At 35.9% G+C, this 18,898-nt stretch overlaps 1 pseudogene; it reads left to right on the top strand.

The window, feature by feature from the left end:
• Positions 1–14,512: 14,512 nt before the first annotated feature.
• LOC141673717 (zinc protease PQQL-like) lies at positions 14,513–18,294 on the top strand (annotated as a pseudogene).
• The last annotated feature ends 604 nt before the right edge of the window (positions 18,295–18,898 follow it).

Genomic DNA, 18,898 nt, shown 5'->3' with positions numbered 1-18,898 from the left:
GCTAGTTCATTTTCAATTATCTTGCTGATTTAAGACTGTTTTTAATCCAATTTAAATTCTGAATTAATTAATCAATTAATTTAATTAATCAAATAAATTAATCTTTGCAGATATAATTTATTTTCTTAATTAAATTATATGACTTAATTAATTAATAGAGAATTAATACTAACCCTGAGCAGCAACCAATCTTCTGAATATCTTCTGAAAATCACTGAGAATTATGAATCAATTCCACCACTTCAACGTTGACACTCGATGTACTGTCTGGTTCATGAGTGACTAACTTCCGTGACGTTTCTTCATGTCTTGACTTTGATACTTTGATTTTCTTCAGATTAAATCCTTGTAATTAATGATACTCTGACGAGATCTCTGTCACTTGATTAAATCCACACTCTTGATTTATATCACTGAGGCATGATCAATTTCTTGAACTTCTTCCAGTGAATTAATTCCTCAAGTCTGTAGATGAACCTTGTTTCTGAATCCTTTGACAGATATTACTCTGTGAGATCCGCTATTTACTTATCACATTCTTATTTGAGTTGAGTTGAATCCTCGAATATACAAATAGGCTATGACATATGACTTACACCAACCAAGCTCGTTGTTGCAGTTACAGTTGCAGGTGAAGCAGCAAAGTCAGTACCAAAAGAAAAGAGTGACTACACTGCTGAAGATATCGCATCAATTGCTAAGGATGTTAAGGTACGACACTTACTACATAGTTCCATTGATAATTTAATGTCAAACAGGGTAATAAACTGCAAGACTGCAAAGGAGATATGGGATGCCTTGGAAACAAGATGTCAGGGAACTGATACGATTAAGAAGAACAGGAAGACAATACTCACTCAAGAGTATGAACACTTTGACTCAAAGGCTAATGAGTCATTGACTGATTTATATGATAGATTTGTCAAACTCTTGAATGATTTGTCACTGGTTGATAAGGAGTATGATCTTGAAGATTCAAACCTTAAATTCCTGTTAGCTCTTCTTGAATGCTGGGATTTGAAGGCAACAACAATAAGAGACAACTATAATCTTGATGAAACAACTCTTGATGAAATTTATGGAATGCTCAAGACTCATGAACTTGAGATGGAACAAAGAAGCAAGAGGAAAGGAGGAAAAGCAAGGACAGTTGCTCTTAAGGCTGAAGAAGAATCCCCCAAGGCAGCTACCTCAAGGAAAGACAAGGGTAAAGCTCTCTTCACAAAGTCTGATACTGAGTCATCAAGTTCTGAAAGTGATGATGACTCAGAATCTGACGGATGCTGATGAAGAGATGATGAAGCCGTGTGCTCTTATAGTGAAAGGAATCACAAAGATTGCATACAGGAAGTTCAGGAAGGGAAAGAAGTTTTCCAGGAAAGGCGCAAGTTCTGATAAGAAGAATTTCAGAAAATCTGAAGGCGGAGGAGGAAAGTCTGACAGAGGAGATTATACAAATGTTAAATGCTACAACTGTGGTGAGAAAGGCCACATATCTCCTGATTGCAAGAAAGTGAAGAGTGACAAAGGCAAGGCTCTTGTCACAAAGAAGAAAAGCTGGACAGACACCTCAGATTCTGAAAGTGAGGAGAATTATGCCCTGATGGCAAATGCTGATAAGGCAAGTGCTGAAAGCAGTTCTGAAGCTGCTGAATTAAAGGTACCTCAAACTACTTATCCCTTTCATACTGATGATATTAATGAGTTGAGAAGATATCTTAAAACCATGTTCATTAGTTATAGAGATCAAACTTTAACAGGTGAAAGATTAACTTCTGAAAATATTGCTTGCAAAAAGAGGAATGATTATTTAGAAAAAGAGTTAGTCATGTTCCATCAAACTCAGAAAGATAGAGATGATGCTTTCTATGTTAGGGATGAAGTGCTTAAAATGAATGAATCTCTAAAAGCTGAGTTAGAAAAGGAAAGAGAGATTATCAGGACTTGGACTAACTCTGGCAGAACAACTCAGAATTTGTTAAGTAGTGAAAATTGGAAAGAGGGCTTAGGTTATGGAGAGAATAAGAATGATAAAGGAACTGTAGATATTAAGCTTGTAGTTGTTAAACAAAAGCCAAAGTTAAAACCTGTTAAGTTTGTAGCTGTAAAGTCTGATAATGAGAAATCAGAAGTTAAAAAGGAATTAACTTCTGACAAACTAAAACAGGAAAAGACAACTGAAGTAAACGTAGGCTTAATGACTAAGAAGCAGCTTAAGCATAAGCTGAAAGATGTTAAGAATGCAAACAAGGTAAAGTCACCTAGGAAAAATAGGAATGGAAAGGAAGGTGTGAATAAAAGCAATGATTATAAGCCTGTTCCTGATGCTCCTAGGAAAACGTGTCATAATAGTGGAAGTTCTAACCATCTGGCTTCTTTTTGCAGGAAGAATAAGAACATAAACTCCTTACCTTCAAAGTCAGGAGTTAAGAGTCAGTCTGTTAAATATAAGCCACAAAATCCTTATTTTCATTGTGGTAGTTTATGGCATTCCATTTATACTTATAAGGAATATCATAGTTTGTACTATGATTATTATCAAATAAAACCTTCTTTAAAGAAAGTTACCATTGTTCCTTCTAGTATAAGTTCTGATTCAAAGTCTGATAGTGTAAATTCTGATAAGAAAAATGTTAACATAAACTCTGATGCTAAATCCGCTGCAAATGTTAACAGACTTAATAAGGACAAAGGATCCAAGCATGTCTGGGTCCTTAAAACTAATCATTAGTGGTCTTTGTGATTGCAGGGCAACAGGAAAAACATCCTAGTTCTGGACAGTGGATGTTCAGGACATATGACTGGAAATAAAGCCCTGCTATCAGACTTTGTGGAGAAGGCTGGCCCAAGTGTTTCTTACGGAGATGGCAACATTAGAAAAACATTGGGATATGGCAATATCAATCTTGGGAATGTCATCATTAAAGAAGTAACTCTAGTCTCAGGACTTAAACACAATCTGCTGAGTGTTAGTCAAATATGTGCCAGAGGTTATCATGTGGATTTCTTTGAAGAACACTGTAAAGTTGTAAGTAAATCTACAGGCAAAGTTGTTTTGAAAGGATACAGGCGTGGTAACATTTATGAAGCCAAGCTTTCAACAAGTACTGATGGTTCTGCAATCTGTATGATGAGTAGAGCATCAATTGAAGATAGCTGGAATTGGCACGAGAAACTCTCTCATTTAAATTTCAACAATATAAATGAGTTGGTCAAGAAAGATCTTGTGAGAGGACTGCCAAAGTCAGTATTTGCTCCTGATGGCCTTTGTGATTCTTGTCAGAAGGCCAAACAAAGGAAATCTTCATTCAAGAGCAAGACTGAATCATCAATTCTTGAGCCTTATCACCTACTACATGTTGATCTATTTGGTCGAGTAAATGCCATGTCTATTGCAAAGAAGAAATATGCTATGGTCATAGTGGATGAGTTCACCAGATACACATGGGTGTATTTCTTGCACATAAAAAGTGAAACTGCATCACTCTTGATTGATCATGTAAAGCAACTGGATAAATTGGTCAAAGACTCAGTGAAGATAATAAGAAGTGATAATGGTACTGAGTTCAAGAATTTGATAATGGAAGAGTTCTGCAAAAACCATGGAATCAAGCAGGAATTCTCCGCTCTTGGAACTCCACAGCAAAATGGAGTTGTTGAAAGAAAGAATAGAACTCTTATTGAAGCTGCACGTGCAATGCTTGACGAAGCAAAGCTTCTAACCTATTTCTGGGCTGAAGCTGTGCAGACTGCTTGTTTTACTCAGAATGCAACACTCATTAACAAGCAAGGAAAGACACCATATGAGATGGTGAAGAAAAAGAAGCCAAATCTGAAGTATTTTCATGTATTTGGATGCAAGTGTTTTGTTCTTAATACTCATCCGGAACAGCTATCCAAATTTGATCTAAAAGCTGATGAAGGAATCTTTGTTGGATATCCACTTTCCACAAAAGCCTTCAGAGTCTACAACTTGAGAACAAGAGTGGTCATGGAATCTATCAATGTCTCTTTTGATGATAAGAAGATTACTGGACTTGAAGATTTTATTGATCATGATCAACTGAGATTTGAAAATGAAGACTCAAATTCTGATACTGAAAATCCTGACAATCTAAATCCTGATACTGCAAACTCTGATGGATTAAACTATGATGTTATTAAAACTACGGTGACTACGCCAAAGGAAGATGCACCTATGTAGGGGAAGTATACTCAAGATATAACCACATCTCAAGAAGCATCAGAACATACATCTGGCTCTTCAAGTTCTAATTCGTCAAGTTCTGATAAGCCAAGTTCTGATAGTTCTGAAAATCTAAATTCTGAAGAATCCAACTCAGAGAACATAGTTTCAGGGGGAGCATCAGAAAATGTTAATGAAGACAACATGGATCATGGGGGAGCATCCAGTTCTAGAGAAAACCTCCCATCTGCAAGGAAGTGGACTAAATCACATACACCTGATTTGATAATTAGAAATCCTGATACAGGTGTCAGAACTAGAACAGCTACTTCAAGTGAATGTCTTTACAATTCTTTTCTTTCTTAGACTGAGCCAAAGAAAGTGGAAGAAGCTCTTTAAGATGCTGATTGGGTGCAAGCAATGCAGGAAGAGTTAAATGAATTTAAAAGAAATAAAGTCTGGACCCTAGTGCCAAGACCAAAGAACAGATCTTTTGTTGGTACAAAGTGGGTATTCAGAAATAAAACTGATAGTGATGGCATAATTATAAGGAATAAGGCAAGGCTGGTTGCAAAAGGATATTCTCAATAGGAGGGAATTGATTATGATGAAATATTTGCACCAGTTGCTAGATTGGAAGCCATAAGAATATTTTTGGCTTATGTTGCTCACAAAAAGTTTACTGTCTTTCAAATGGATGTGAAAAGTGCTTTTCTCAATGGAGAATTGGAGGAAGAAGTATATGTTGAACAACCTCCAGGCTTTGTAGATTCCAAATATCCAGATTTTGTCTACAGGCTTGATAATGCACTTAATGGACTTAAGCAAGCTCCAAGAGCATGGTATGAGACTTTAGCTCAGTTTCTTCTGGAAAGTGGATTTAACAGAGGAACAATAGACAAAACACTGTTCTACCTCAACCATGGAAAGGACTTACTTCTGGTTCAGATTTATATTGATGATATCATTTTTGGTTCTATAAATGACAGACTTTGCAAGAAGTTTGCCAAACTGATGTAGTCAAGATATCAAATGAGTATGATGGGGGAACTTAGCTATTTTCTGGGCCTTCAAGTCAAGCAGAATGAATAAGGCACTTTTATTTGTCAAACTAAGTTCACCAGAAATTTGCTGAAGAAATTTGGAATGCAAGATTGTTCAAGTGCATCCACTCCCATGGCCACTGCAACAAAACTGGATAAGGATACTGGTAAATCAGTAGATATTACTAATTACAGAGGTATGATTGGCTCTCTACTCTATCTAACTGCTAGTAGACCTGATATCATGTATGCTACCTATCTTTGTGCAAGATTTCAAGCAGATCCAAGAGAACCTCACTTAACAGCTGTGAAAAGGATTTTCAAATATCTTAAGGGAAAAGCTGATCTGGGATTGTGGTATCCCAGAGAATCAGATTTTAAACTAATAGGTTACTCAGATGCAGATTTTGCAGGTTGCAAAATTGACAGGAAAAGCACAAGTGGAAGCTACCAATTTCTTGGAGGCAGATTGGTTTCTTGGTTTAGCAAGAAACAAAAGTCAATTTCCACATCAACTGCAGAAGCAGAGTACATTGCTGCACGAAGCTGTTGTGCACAGATTCTTTGGATGAAGAATCAGTTACTGGATAATGGGTTAACATATTTTAAAATCCCTATTTACTGTGATAATCAAAGTGCTATTGCTATGACAGGTAATCCAGTTCAACACTCAATGACAAAGCACATCAGCATTAGATACCACTTCATAAGGGAACATGTGGATGAAGGTACAGTGGAATTGCACTTTGTTCCAACAGATCAACAATTAGCAGATATCTTCACAAAACCACTGTGTGAAGCTACTTTTACAAGATTGGTAAATAAACTTGGAATGGTTTCAGGTTCTTTCTCTAAATATGCTTAGTTTTGTTCTGATGCATCAGACTTTATGCTCAGTATTTACAGAAATTACTCTCTTTGTGTATTATGTGCTTAATTGAAAATTTCTTAAGTACTGACTGTTGTCTGATGTGATTTTCTAAACTCTGATAGTGATATGACTGTTTATGTAACTATTCAATCCTATGAGGATACCTGTGCTAGATGCTGACCTAGTAGTCTTCAATACACTAGAGATCCCATGTTAGAAGTAATTATTTCTATGGAAATCTATTGACACAAGCAAATTCTGATATTGAGCTTAGTTGAGTTTACTTTGTCTATCTTATTACTAAGTCAAAAACTAGAATGATGCTTCTCATCTGTTAAGTTCTGATGCTAGTAAATCTGTTGAATGTACGAAGTGCTGATAAACCTCACTTATCAAAAGAAAAAAAAAGGAAAAGAAATAAGGAATAAAAATCAGGTACTCCTTTGAGATCTAGAGTAAAAATATGGAAGGGACGACCCAAGTGCATTGCTGGTATTAAGTAATATGCATTAGAAAAGCAAATAAATATTTTTCTTGGTGACTTTTCACACTCTATGATTACTGGAGAAATACTCTGATAATAGCATAAATTCTGCTAAGCAGTCGTGACTCACTTACACTGAGAAGCCACTGTAAAATGGAATTTAAAAAGATGTACAAAATTAGCACAAAACAGTTGAGGTGGACTCAAGCATGAACTCATTCAATAGTAGGCTTCAGAATAATGACAGATTTTAAGTAAAGTTTTAGTTATGTCTTATTTCTAAGATGTACTGAAGTGAATCAGACTTTACTCTTTGTCTGATATTTAGCTTAATGCACACACTAACACTCCATATGAATGATGAAAATTACGGTGGTGATCTATGTTATTTTAGATGAACAGTTTATGTGTTAGATTGCATAAATTCTGAGGACAAGTTCTGTTTAAAGTTCTGATGATTAGGTTCTGAAGAATCGATATCAGAATTTGTGTGAAGAATTACAAAGATAGGCATTCATTTTTCGAAGTTAAGAAATCATGTTCTGATGACTGTTAAGTTCTGATATAAGTCTAAGTTCTGATATTAAATTCTGATCCTTTGCTTGACTTATTTGTGGATAAAATCTAAAAATAATCTCATTTTAAATCGGAATATGTTGGGGCGGAATATTAACAGTCAATATAATTAGGGATAGTGGTACACGTACATGCACAGTAATTTTTACTTGTCTCTTGTGCGCATTAAACCTTGTTTTACACTTCCAATGACTGTTTTTCTTCTTCCAAGTCTAGGGAGATGAGGTAGAATTATTTCTACCTGTCAGCATTAAATTTCCTTGCGTCTCCTAACATTCTCTTGCCTATATAAACCAACACTTCACATCAGCCTATCCATCAATTCTTTTCTCACAAACTCACTCTCCTTTTCTTCATACCAACACAATCATGGTCAACTACAATATGTTTTTGAACTATGAAACCTTTAACATGGAGCTGAGCTGTGAGGCATGGCAGCAGGAATGGCACGTAACTGTCATTCCTGATGAGATTTGGGACTCGGTTCCCCAGGAGGTTCTCACACACCTCCTGTTCTTTTACATGGACTACCATCGCCATCTGGAGCGATTGGAGGAAGAAAGGCTGGAAGCTCTCCGCCAACAAGAGTGAATCATTCGACTCGCTATTCTTTTTGTAGAGAGTCGGAAGAAGAAATAATTTATTTTCTTCTTCCTGTTTTTCTTCATCGTCAGCTTTGCCCTGCTTCTTGAGCTAGGACTAAAGCTGTTGATGTTAGGTTTAGAAGCCTAGGACAATCTTGTAATGCTCTGATGTAATTTAAATTTCATGAATGTATTCTCTTAATATATCAATGAAATTTCTTATTTTTGCAAGATTCTGTCTCTGAGATGTATGCACATTTAACTGCACTGATAAATCCTGATATATCCATGTTCTGATGATCATTTTAATCATTGATTTAAATTAAGTTTTGATTTCAAAATATCAGTACTTGTTTACTTGATTTATTTTGGTCATTCTCACACTCAAATTTTTTTTCTTCAGAATATTGGTTTAGCAGTGAAAATAATTGAATAAGTGGGAATAGTTTAAATTTTGAATTAAAACTGACTTACCTCAATTAATGGAATTACTGGGTAAGTGGAACGGTTTTTCCTTGAAAAGCTGCAAGTGGGTAAGTAATGATTACTGTTTTCCCGTGCCCATTAACTATTCATTACTGTTGCATGTCTGACAGGTGTCCAACGGTTATATTTTTTTTACCAAGTATAAGTAAGAGAGAGAGAAGATTATACAATCTTTTATTTACTTTTACACTTTATCTCTCTTTCTTTGCTTTTACCCTCTCTCATCTCTTGACGTTGGTTTTTCATACAAACATTTCATCAAACACCTAACAGGCACTCTTAATTTTCGATTTTTCTCATGGCACCTAAGGATTTGATCATTGATGGAGCTAAGTTCGTTCCAAATAACTATGCTGCAATTCTCGATCATGCTGAAACTCCGTCTGAGTTGCATTTTGTGCAAGATCTTCTTGCACACAGTGAAATTGGGTATGCATTGACCCAGCCTTCAGTCTTTTCAAGCCAACAAGTTCTGACATTTTGGCGGACTGGGCATTTTGATAATGGTGGTGCTAATGGTACTCCCAGCATTGTTTTTGAAGTGAATGATACTGAACATGTGGTAACTCCTGGTACAATTCGCAAGGCCTTACATTTACCAGAAGGCTGTATTTTCTCAACACCGGAGGAATCAGCTCTACAAGAGTTAATGGCCAGTTTGGGGTATGAGCAGAGTTTGGCTAAGCTTGGACAGTTGAAACGGGCTCATATCAGAAAGGAATGGAGCTTCTTCTTTGACTGCATCACTAAAGCCTTCGGGAATAAGTGTTCAAACTTTGATGCCATTCCAATAATGAGTCAGCATATCGGGTATGCTATTATTAACCAAACTCATTTTGATTTTGCAAGTGTTGTGATAGGTTTCATAGGGGATAGGATGACAGAAGATAGAAATGTAGTTTACTTTGCTAGATTCTGTCAGCTTATATATAACTTTTGCTGTACTGATCCCCCTCAACTAGCCCGTTCTTTATATCCACCCTTTAAAATTGCAAAACGAGCCTTTAATGACTTGGTAAATGCTGACCTTAAGAAAAAGGTGGTTAGACCTTTACATATTCCTCAGTCTGTAAAACAGATCTTGGTAAATGCTGATCCTCAAACCTATAGATCTGTTTATCCTGATGTCCAACCCACCACCACATCCCAAACACCACAGCAACCATCAGAAAATACCACTCATACATCTATTCCTCAACCCTCTCTCAAAACTTATCTCAAATCATATCTCTCAACTTCACAGACAGCTCAACCTTCATCCTTAGCACCTACTGTGAAGCCTTCATCTTCCAAGCCCAAGAGGACAAAGACTGTTTCTCAAAGACCACAGAAGAGAAGGAGGATTGTTCTGAGAGATGAGTCTGATAGTGAGGAACAGGTTTCTTTATCAGAACCTGTTGTTAAAGAAGCTAAGAAAGTTCCTTCTCAGAAGGATTCTGGAATTGGGGGATCTAAGCTTCTCAAAAGGCTTAGAAGAATGACTTCTGCTGAACCTCCCAAGGAATCCCCACCTTCAAAGAGATACAAGAAATAGAGAGCTAAAAGGCCAGTTTCAGATAATGAGGAAGCAACAGCTAAGGAAGGAGCTCAGGAATCTCTGATCTCACAAGAACCAGAATTTGCTGAAGCCACTGCTTCTCCATTGACTCCAACTCATGAAGCTGCTACAGAAAAGGCCAACACACCATCTGTGTCTCCTATACATAGGGCTGTATCTCCTATTAATCCAGGCACAAGTGCTGAAATTGATATTCAGAACCTGGTTGTGCCTAAGGTACTTTACTTAGAAGCTCCAATAGCAATTAATCCATCAACAACACCTGTTACTGATGCTACTCAAACTCCAGAATTGTCTACTACACCTTCTCTGCATCTAGATATTGATGATCAGAATATAGGTGAGCATCAGGATATGGATGTTGGTCAGAACTTGGAACCAGATCAGCACTTAGAGGATGATGCTGAAGCCTCAATTGCTTCTCATATTGTTGTTTTATCGGAAGATGTTGATTCTGTAAGTTCTGATGCTGCAAATGTTGATGATACTGGTGATGCTGCTCCATATGCAGATGCTGATGAAGCAGGTCCTTCAGGACATGCACCTCAGCAAACTGTTCACAAAAGTGACCTAGTTAAGAAGTTTGTTACAAGAGAAGCACCAGTTCCTTGGAGTGAAACTCCTGCAGGACAGGAGTGGACTAAGGAATGGAACTCAGTTACCTGTGCTCCATCTGCAAAGACTCTTGCTGAGCACTTGATAAAAGCTGATGAGATGTTAATTAATGATGATTTCAAAACACAGCTTTGAGTCACTGCATTGAGTACTAAACATCTGCAAGGTCTCCATTCAACTACTCATGCAGAGTTACATAAAATTCAGGAAGAATTAATCAAGCAAGAACAAGTTCAGAAAATTGAAAAAAAATAAATTCTTCCAACCTACCTTTGATAGAGTTGCTTATGTTGAGAAGACCCAAGAGAAACAACAATCTCAGATTGATGATATTTTGAAAAATCAAGCTTCTCAACAATCTCAACTTGATGAAATCCAAGCCTCATTGGAATTGCTTGTCTCTCTTCTCTTACATGCTGATGCCAAAAAGGGGGAGAAAGTAATTAAGTCCAAATGCAAAACTGATAAGACACTGAAGGGGAAGGATGATGAAAAAGATGACAGGGAAACTTTGGAATGGGTGGAGGTCATAGTCAAGGTAGAAGTTTCTCATCAAGAAAAGCTGAAATCACAAGTCACAGGACAAGTTCTGATGCTGGAAAAAGAATTACTTCTGCTACTGGTAAAAGGATAAGTTCTGATAAACTTTTAAATCTTGATGAAGAAATGTCAAGACAGTTATTTCTTAAGGAAAATCCAGGAATGGACTTGGAGAGTCTGATGGAAGAAGAAGCTAGACTTAAATCAGAAAAAGTCAAATCTAAATCTGAAGCTTCTGGTAAAAAAAACTTCCAAAGGTCAAAGGCATTGTGATAAAAGATAGGACAAATCCTGAAGCAACCAAAACTAAATCACAACTGCAGATAGATCCAAGGTCCAAGGGCAAAGAGAAAGTTGGTGAACCTATCAAGGTTTATGTGCCTCCTGTGAATGAAGAAATTACTGATGAAGATGCTGATCTTGCTCTGACTTCAAGAAAAGTTTCTAAGACAACCTCTGACATGGCTCAAGAGATAAAACTGGATTGGGAAGTGCTGATGAAAGAAGAGTACAGAACACAACCAATGATCCAACTTCCTTAAGTGAACCAGGTATTGGAGCAACTCCTGAGAGATTGAATCAACTAGAATCTGTACAAATGGTTTACCATACCTACTTGAAAGAACACATCTTGTTGTACTTCATGACAGATGGTAGGGTTTATCATATAAGGGAAAATGCCATTCCACTGAAGTATTTTGAAGAGCTGGAACATGTATTATTCTTACTTCAAGTGAATGACAAAATAACAGAAAGTGCTGCAAACTTTTTGAAGAGTCAAATTCAGAAACAGAAAAAGCTTTATTCTGTTAAGTCTGACAGCACATATCTTCCAAAGTACAGAGATCACAAGGGTGATATTGTTGAGATGAAGCCCAATTCTGCTAAGATTATAACTACCTTTCTGGGTTACAGGGCTGTGGAATTCAATCTTGAGACTGACAAGGCATATTTGATCAGACTGGATCAAGACATAAGGAAAGCTAGAATTAATGATCTCAGGGCTGCAATCTTTCAAATTGGTGAAGATTCTGCAGAACTTAAAGATGCTAAAAGGAGGATGATTGATGAACTCAGATATGCTGAAAGATGTTTGTTGAAGAACTATCTCAGAACAACTCCTGACATCAGAGAGATCAGAAAGTGAAGCCAAGTCAAGATCTAAAACTACTTAAATTCTGATATGAATACAGACTGAAGTTGTTATCAGAAGTTAAAGATTGGTAAGCCTTTAAGGACTGTAAGTTGTAGTTATCTAGTAAAATTCTCATGCATTTGTACTTAATATTTTTGACATCATCAAATATCTGTTAAACTTGTATATTATGCTAATTTACAAGTTGGGGGGGATTGTTAGATATATTTGATAATGTCATGGCTAATGTGTTTTATGTTTAGTTTTCAGATCTTACTTAAACAGGATAAATCAGTACTTACTGGAAGTCAGGACTTAAGGATATCAGTACTTATATTATCAGGAGATAATTATCAGAAGATGGATATCGGAACTTAAGTACTGAAGGACGTTCAGATAAGGAAGGCAGCTGGTTAAAGGAAAGAAGATCGAGACAAACATAAGAAGAGATATGCATGAAGATGGAATTCTATGAAGAATAGAATACTTGGAAGAAAAGATATCTGATTGATATATTTTAGGAAGCAGAATTATATTCCATATCAATTAGTGATTATCTTGTAACTGTGTAGTATATAAACACAGACATAGGGTTTACACTATAAGTGTTATCACAATCGAGAAGATTATTCATTGTAACCCTAGCAGCTCTCGTGATATTTGTTCATCACTGAGAGAGAACAGTTCCATACTGTAACAGAGTTTATTGTTTTAAATAAATTTTGTTTTCTGTTACTTGAGTTATTAAAGTTCGATTTGATTGTGCTATACACTGTATTCACCCCCTCTACAGTGTGAGTGTGACCTAACACCAACCATCATTTTGTGTCGCTTCACTATATATGACAAGATCACAATATGTATATAATACAAAATTGACATGTTCTTTATTTAAAATATCATTGTCATTTATTAGAACATAATCTTCTAGGCGTGTAAGTAACATATATGGATGTATAGATAACCTTCATGTGTAAAAGTGAACAGAACTATCCGAATTTTGATAGGAAAATCATGCTGAAAAAGTTGACTTGATTGTGATTCATCTTTTTAAGTAATCGTCGTAGCCAACTAACTTAAGTTATACATGATGCTGATGCCATATATTCGGCCTCCGCTGTTGATAAAGCACCGACTTGTTATTTATTTGATAACCAATATATCACCCATGTACCAAGATGAAACATATAACCAGTAGTACCTTTTTTGTCTTCGTTAACTGACTTGTCATGCTTGCTAAGAAAGCCCCAAAAAGAACTTAAACTCTTCAGCACCATCCCCAATTGTATAATTAAACAAATTGACACAAAAACCACCAAACAAACAACAACATAAATATATAAATACTAAGGGTGGGAGGACTCTAATCCATGACCCTTCCAAAAATGAGTTATGATATCATCTTAAGTAATCGGCCGCTCTAAAACCCTTAAGTTACTAGAGGAAGCCCCTACAAGATCTTGTATTCTTTAACGCATCACATAAGTTATGCAATAATACATCAACAAGGGCCATTCACTAAAATTTAGGTAACACACCCTTTCAATTTGGTCTCAAGTTAAAGTAATGTTATCCCCAAATATTCCCAGACAACAAGATTTTCCCAGCAAATTCATTTGATTGAAGAACTTCCTATCCGACTTCACTAAGATGGAACCTCGAGAAGTCTAATCATTAAAAAAAAAGTCAATACAGCTATATTCAGATCTAACACTTTGAGCATTCATAGAGTTACCAAGAACATTCTCAAAGTCATAAGAAATAAGAGTAAAGTGAGAGGATAAAATATGGTTAACCGTTCCTTTAAAAGTTATTGGGATTTTTCGCTCTGTCTTCCCATAAAGAATGCATGAGATTATTAGCAGCCTTGTTAAATTACATAAGAGATTGCATTTTCAAATTTTGTTGTAATTGAGTTTTTTTGTCAAATGAGATTCTTGACATAGAGTTGCAAAAAATAGCCACTTGGAGTGCAAAGAGCAACCGCCTGGGTTGAACATACAACATCCATGTGAAAATTTCTCCAAACACTTATTGTCACTACAAGAAAAAGTTGAATAAACATCACACATTAGACATCGGTTGCGGATGCCACTGATGTTAAAAGAGGTAATAACATCACCCCATGTTTTTCTGATGTCTTTGTTATTTGAAGACATCGATTATTTAACAACCGATGTCTAAAGTTCTCTAAAATAAATCAGCGCGGGCCACTTCAATTTGTTTCCCCCTTAGTGAAATTTTATAAAACTTTCCCTCGTTTGATTGCCAATTATTCCCCCTGTCCAGAGAAACTAAAAACAAAAAGAAAAAGTAAATCTCTCACAAATCTCTCTCTCGTCTCTCAACCCCCACTGAATCTCTCTCTCTCTCTCTCTCTCTCTCTCTCTCTCTTTCTCACTCGTCTCTCACCACTACAACCTTCGCTACTCTAATGGCCACCGCCACCAGCTCTGCTGTTTTAGTAACCACCATCTCCACCAGGTCCGATGGGTTCACCATCACAATCACCTTCACCGGTCTGCTAACAATCTCTTGGTGTCTCCTTTACATTAATACTATTATGGTCTTCTCTGCTTTAACAGTTAAGTTTTTTAAAATCAAAACCCTAATTTCTTAAATTGGGGATTTTTAAAATCGAAACCCTAATTTTTTAAATTGGGGTTTTTAATTTTAATACTCTTTGTTGGTTATAAGGAATATGGTTTGGGTAATAATTAGCATGTTATTTTCGTTTACTTGGATTTATCTTTCATTTATTAATTTTTTAATTTTGTTTTTCTATATGATACAACTATTATTTAAGGTAATCTTTGGTTTATATTTAAGGTGCTTTGATTGTAGATGAAATCTTGGGTATAATCAAGGGAGTTGCAGTGAAAAGTGTTTACTTGTTTGTTATAGTTCCTACATACACAGTTTATTTGGGTTGTTTTTATAATTGGACAAGTTTATATGGCAGCTCGGTGTTGGAAGAGGAGGAAGAGCGCGGAGTTGCGCACATTGTTGAGCATCTTGCTTTCAGTGCGACTAACAAGTACACGAATCATGATATTATAAAGTTTCTTGAAAGTGATGATGCAGAATTTGGGGCTTGTCAAAATGCAGTGACATCTTCTGATGAAACTGTTTATGAACTGTTTGTTCCGGTTGACAAGCCTGAAGTTTTACCTCAGACTATATCTATACTGGCTGAATTCAGTTCAGAGGTAATAGTGATGTTTTGGTTTTTTATATAATTTGAGATTTTATCATATATCTTTATAGGTTCAACCTTATGCCTAGTATAGATTTGGATATCATCAGATGATTTGGAGAAAGAAAGAGGAGCAGTTCTGGAAGAGTATAGAGGTACTAGAAATGCTAATGGAAGGATGCAGGAGGCACATTGGGCGCTCATGATGGAAGGTTCAAAGGTCTAGTTGTTGGCACTTGTAATTCCAAATATTTTTAGCTATTATCTAGAACTTGTCGAACATTCTCTTAGCTTAATTAGAAAACAGATCCTGATCGATATGCTCAGTAATCCTGATTTTTTAGTATGTCGGTTTAAGCTTATATGTATGTGATCCTCATTGTATTGTACAAGTTCGTTCTGTGCTCCTTTTTATTTGTGAACGAACCTTATCTGTGCTTTTGCATTGGCATGCTCACTATTAGCCTAAGAATTGAAAGTAAGGTGATCAATTCTTTTTATCGTCGTACTTTTAATATGAGTTTGGTGTTTCCTATTTGAATTATGGTACAGTTGTAATTTATTGTGAGCATGATTTTGGGAACAATACATCTATATCTATACGAATACATCATATATGCTCATCAATGGTTGCAGTATGCCGAGCGTTTACCCATTGGACTGGAAAAGGTGATCCGAACTGTGTCTCCTGGGACTGTGAAACAGTTCTACAGGAAATGGTATCATCTGAAAAATATGGTTGTTGTAGCAATTGGAGATTTCGCTGATACACAGGTCTAGATTTCAAATCTGGCTATTTATCGCATACTTTGATATTTTATAACAGACGTGTATTTAATATATATGTTCTCACCAGAGTGAAAAAAATCTCCAGTTGGTCAAATTAAACCTGGAAAGAATCTGTGTGTGTATTTGGAATGAATTGTGTCAAATCCAATCATGTCAGCTAGCTTAATAATACAGTATATTGCTTTGAAATACGGCGACTAATAATGCTGAGTTTTATTTTTTAATTATCTAATTCTCTCTTCCCTCGCTCATCATAATCGATATAACAGATTGTTGTTGAGCTTATAAAGATGTATTTCGGGAATAAAATTTCAGCATCTGATCCTCCTCCTATACCACACTTTCTGGTTCCATCACACGAAGAGCCATGATATTTATGTTTGTTAGAATCTGAAGCTACCGGGGTTAGTTTGTTGTGCATCTTTTTTAACTACACTTCTTTTTAACCATATATTTTCATGTTGGATGATCATTTCCATGCAATAAGTCAGACATTTCCTATCTTTAATTGGCCTTGAATAGTCTGCAGTGATGGTAAGCTGTAAGATGCCTGTGGTAGAGCTGAGGACTGTAAGGGATTACAGGGAATTACTTGTAGAGTGCATGTTCTTTCATGCTTTGAACCAAAGATTCTTTAAGATATCTCGCAAGAAGGATCTACCATATTTTTCATGCTCGGCTTCCACTGATGTCCTTGTTCGACCAAGTAAGGCCTATATAATGACTTCGTCTTGCAAAGAGAAAGGAACTATAGAGGCCTTGGAATCAATGCTTACTGAGGTGTGCATTTTTATAAAATTGTTAAGTCTTTCTTATATTTCTTCTACTGATTTCTTACATTTTAGGTTGCAAGGGTTCGGCTACATGGTTTTCTGAGCGTGAAATAGCTATTGCTCGGGCGTTCTTATTGTCAGAAATCGAATCTGCCTATTTGGAGCGGGATCAGATGCAGTCAACCAGCTTGCGAGATGAGTATTTGCAAGTATATTACTTCTCTGCCTTTGTCTAATGTTTTCTTTGTTGTTGTCAAGTTTGACCTTCCTACTCAACCTTTTCTTTTTCAGCATTTTCTTCATGATGAACCTGTCATTGTTGTCGAGTATGAAGCTCAGTTGCACAAAACTATATTCCCCGTGAGTACATATTGATGTTTAATGTTTTCTTCTATATATCCACAATTATTCCCTATAATTTAATGTCATATATCTACTCTCTCCAAATTATAAAAAATGGATGGGACGTAAATGAGCGGAGTTCAATAAATATGCAGTGCTTAATAGTTGCTTCTCTCTGTGAGAAAGGTAAATTCTTAACTTTGATTTTTATTGTGTTTGGTCGCATCATATATGTTCTTTTCGTTGTAGCTGAGTAATAGGTGGTATGGTCTAAATTTTCTCTGATATGAATTCACCCAAACAATATTTCTAGAATTAGTTGCACAACAGTTTTACTAGCTATCCTTCTTATTTTATTGCCTTTGTTTTTTGTCCTGCATCAAAGCTTCTTGTGTACTTTCTAATACCATCTTATTTCTTAGCTCTCTGATGTTGTGGATTCCATGGAGGTCAATATACAAAATGAAGAGTCTGTAACTATAGGTACTTACTCTTTTCTTGTAGTGTGTGCATAGAGAACATATTCTGCCTCATCAAAAATAAAGTTAATTTCTCACCATTGATACTCTCAAGTCCCTAATCACATCGTAATATCAGCTTTGTAAATAAAACGAGCAATGCTTGTAAAACAGTAATCAGATCAACATGGGCGTTCAACGTCAAATAATAATGACGGTTATTTAATGCATGCTGCATTACCATTTAAAAAGATGTGAATGTGGGTTGTAATTCATGGAGAGAGCAATATTCTTGCAAGTACTGAAATAACAAGATTTTGGGTCTTGAGACATAATATAATAGAGTGTGGTTGAATTATGAATCTCAACCTCCGTTAATTCACCACTATCAAAGATACAGAGCCAACATAACTATAATAAATAAGACCATCAGAGGGATTATATTAATATAAAAAATAAACAGCCTTTTAAAGATTCAAAAGAAAGGATGGTTGTAAAGGAGGGGGTGAAAGTGCCAACATCTGAGTTCGAGAAATTTGGCGTGGATGGAACAAGCTGGGTTAGGGAAAAGAGAGCAAATGTTGAAGAAGGTAGTAGTGGGAGGAGAGGTGAAAAATATGGAGGAAGAAAGATGGGAGGGATGGAGATAGAGAAATAAGATGACGACGAAGAGTGGATCCGGGAATTAATTATCTGATTTTTTTTTAGATAATTTCAAAAAATTTAATAGTGAAAAACGTAATTAATTTTAGAGGGACATGTTTCCCTATTATTCTTTATTTATTTTTTATAAAACGGGAGAAGATATTTTTTGTGACGCCCTCCAAATCCGGATCATAGATTCGGGGCTCACAACAGAAGTTAAACCTATATGTAATGTAATAACCCCAATGTTTGGAATTTTTGAAACATTGATAAATAGTAACTTTTTGCTGATGATACTGATTAAGGAAAATTATCAGACCACGCTATATAGGAGTACTGTTATGGAAATTCTAAGATCGTATTAGTATTCCATAAAGTAAATGAGTGTATGTAAAGATCGTCAGAATCAAAATTCGAACAGTTTGATTTTTCCCGAAAATCCACCAGATACTGAAAGAATTGAGTATAAGGTAACATGATTAGAAGGATTTAAATTCATGGATTATAAGAGAGGATCATAAAAGAAATATAAAATATTGAGAAAGGTTTAGGAGAACTCAAGTAATAAGATCCCGGATATGATCCCTCATACGATGAACGAGAACGAAAGTTAAGCG

This window comes from Apium graveolens, chromosome 7, assembly GCF_009905375.1.
Source record: "Apium graveolens cultivar Ventura chromosome 7, ASM990537v1, whole genome shotgun sequence".
NCBI lineage: Eukaryota > Viridiplantae > Streptophyta > Magnoliopsida > Apiales > Apiaceae > Apium > Apium graveolens.
This window is presented reverse-complemented; position numbering and strand designations above follow the sequence as displayed.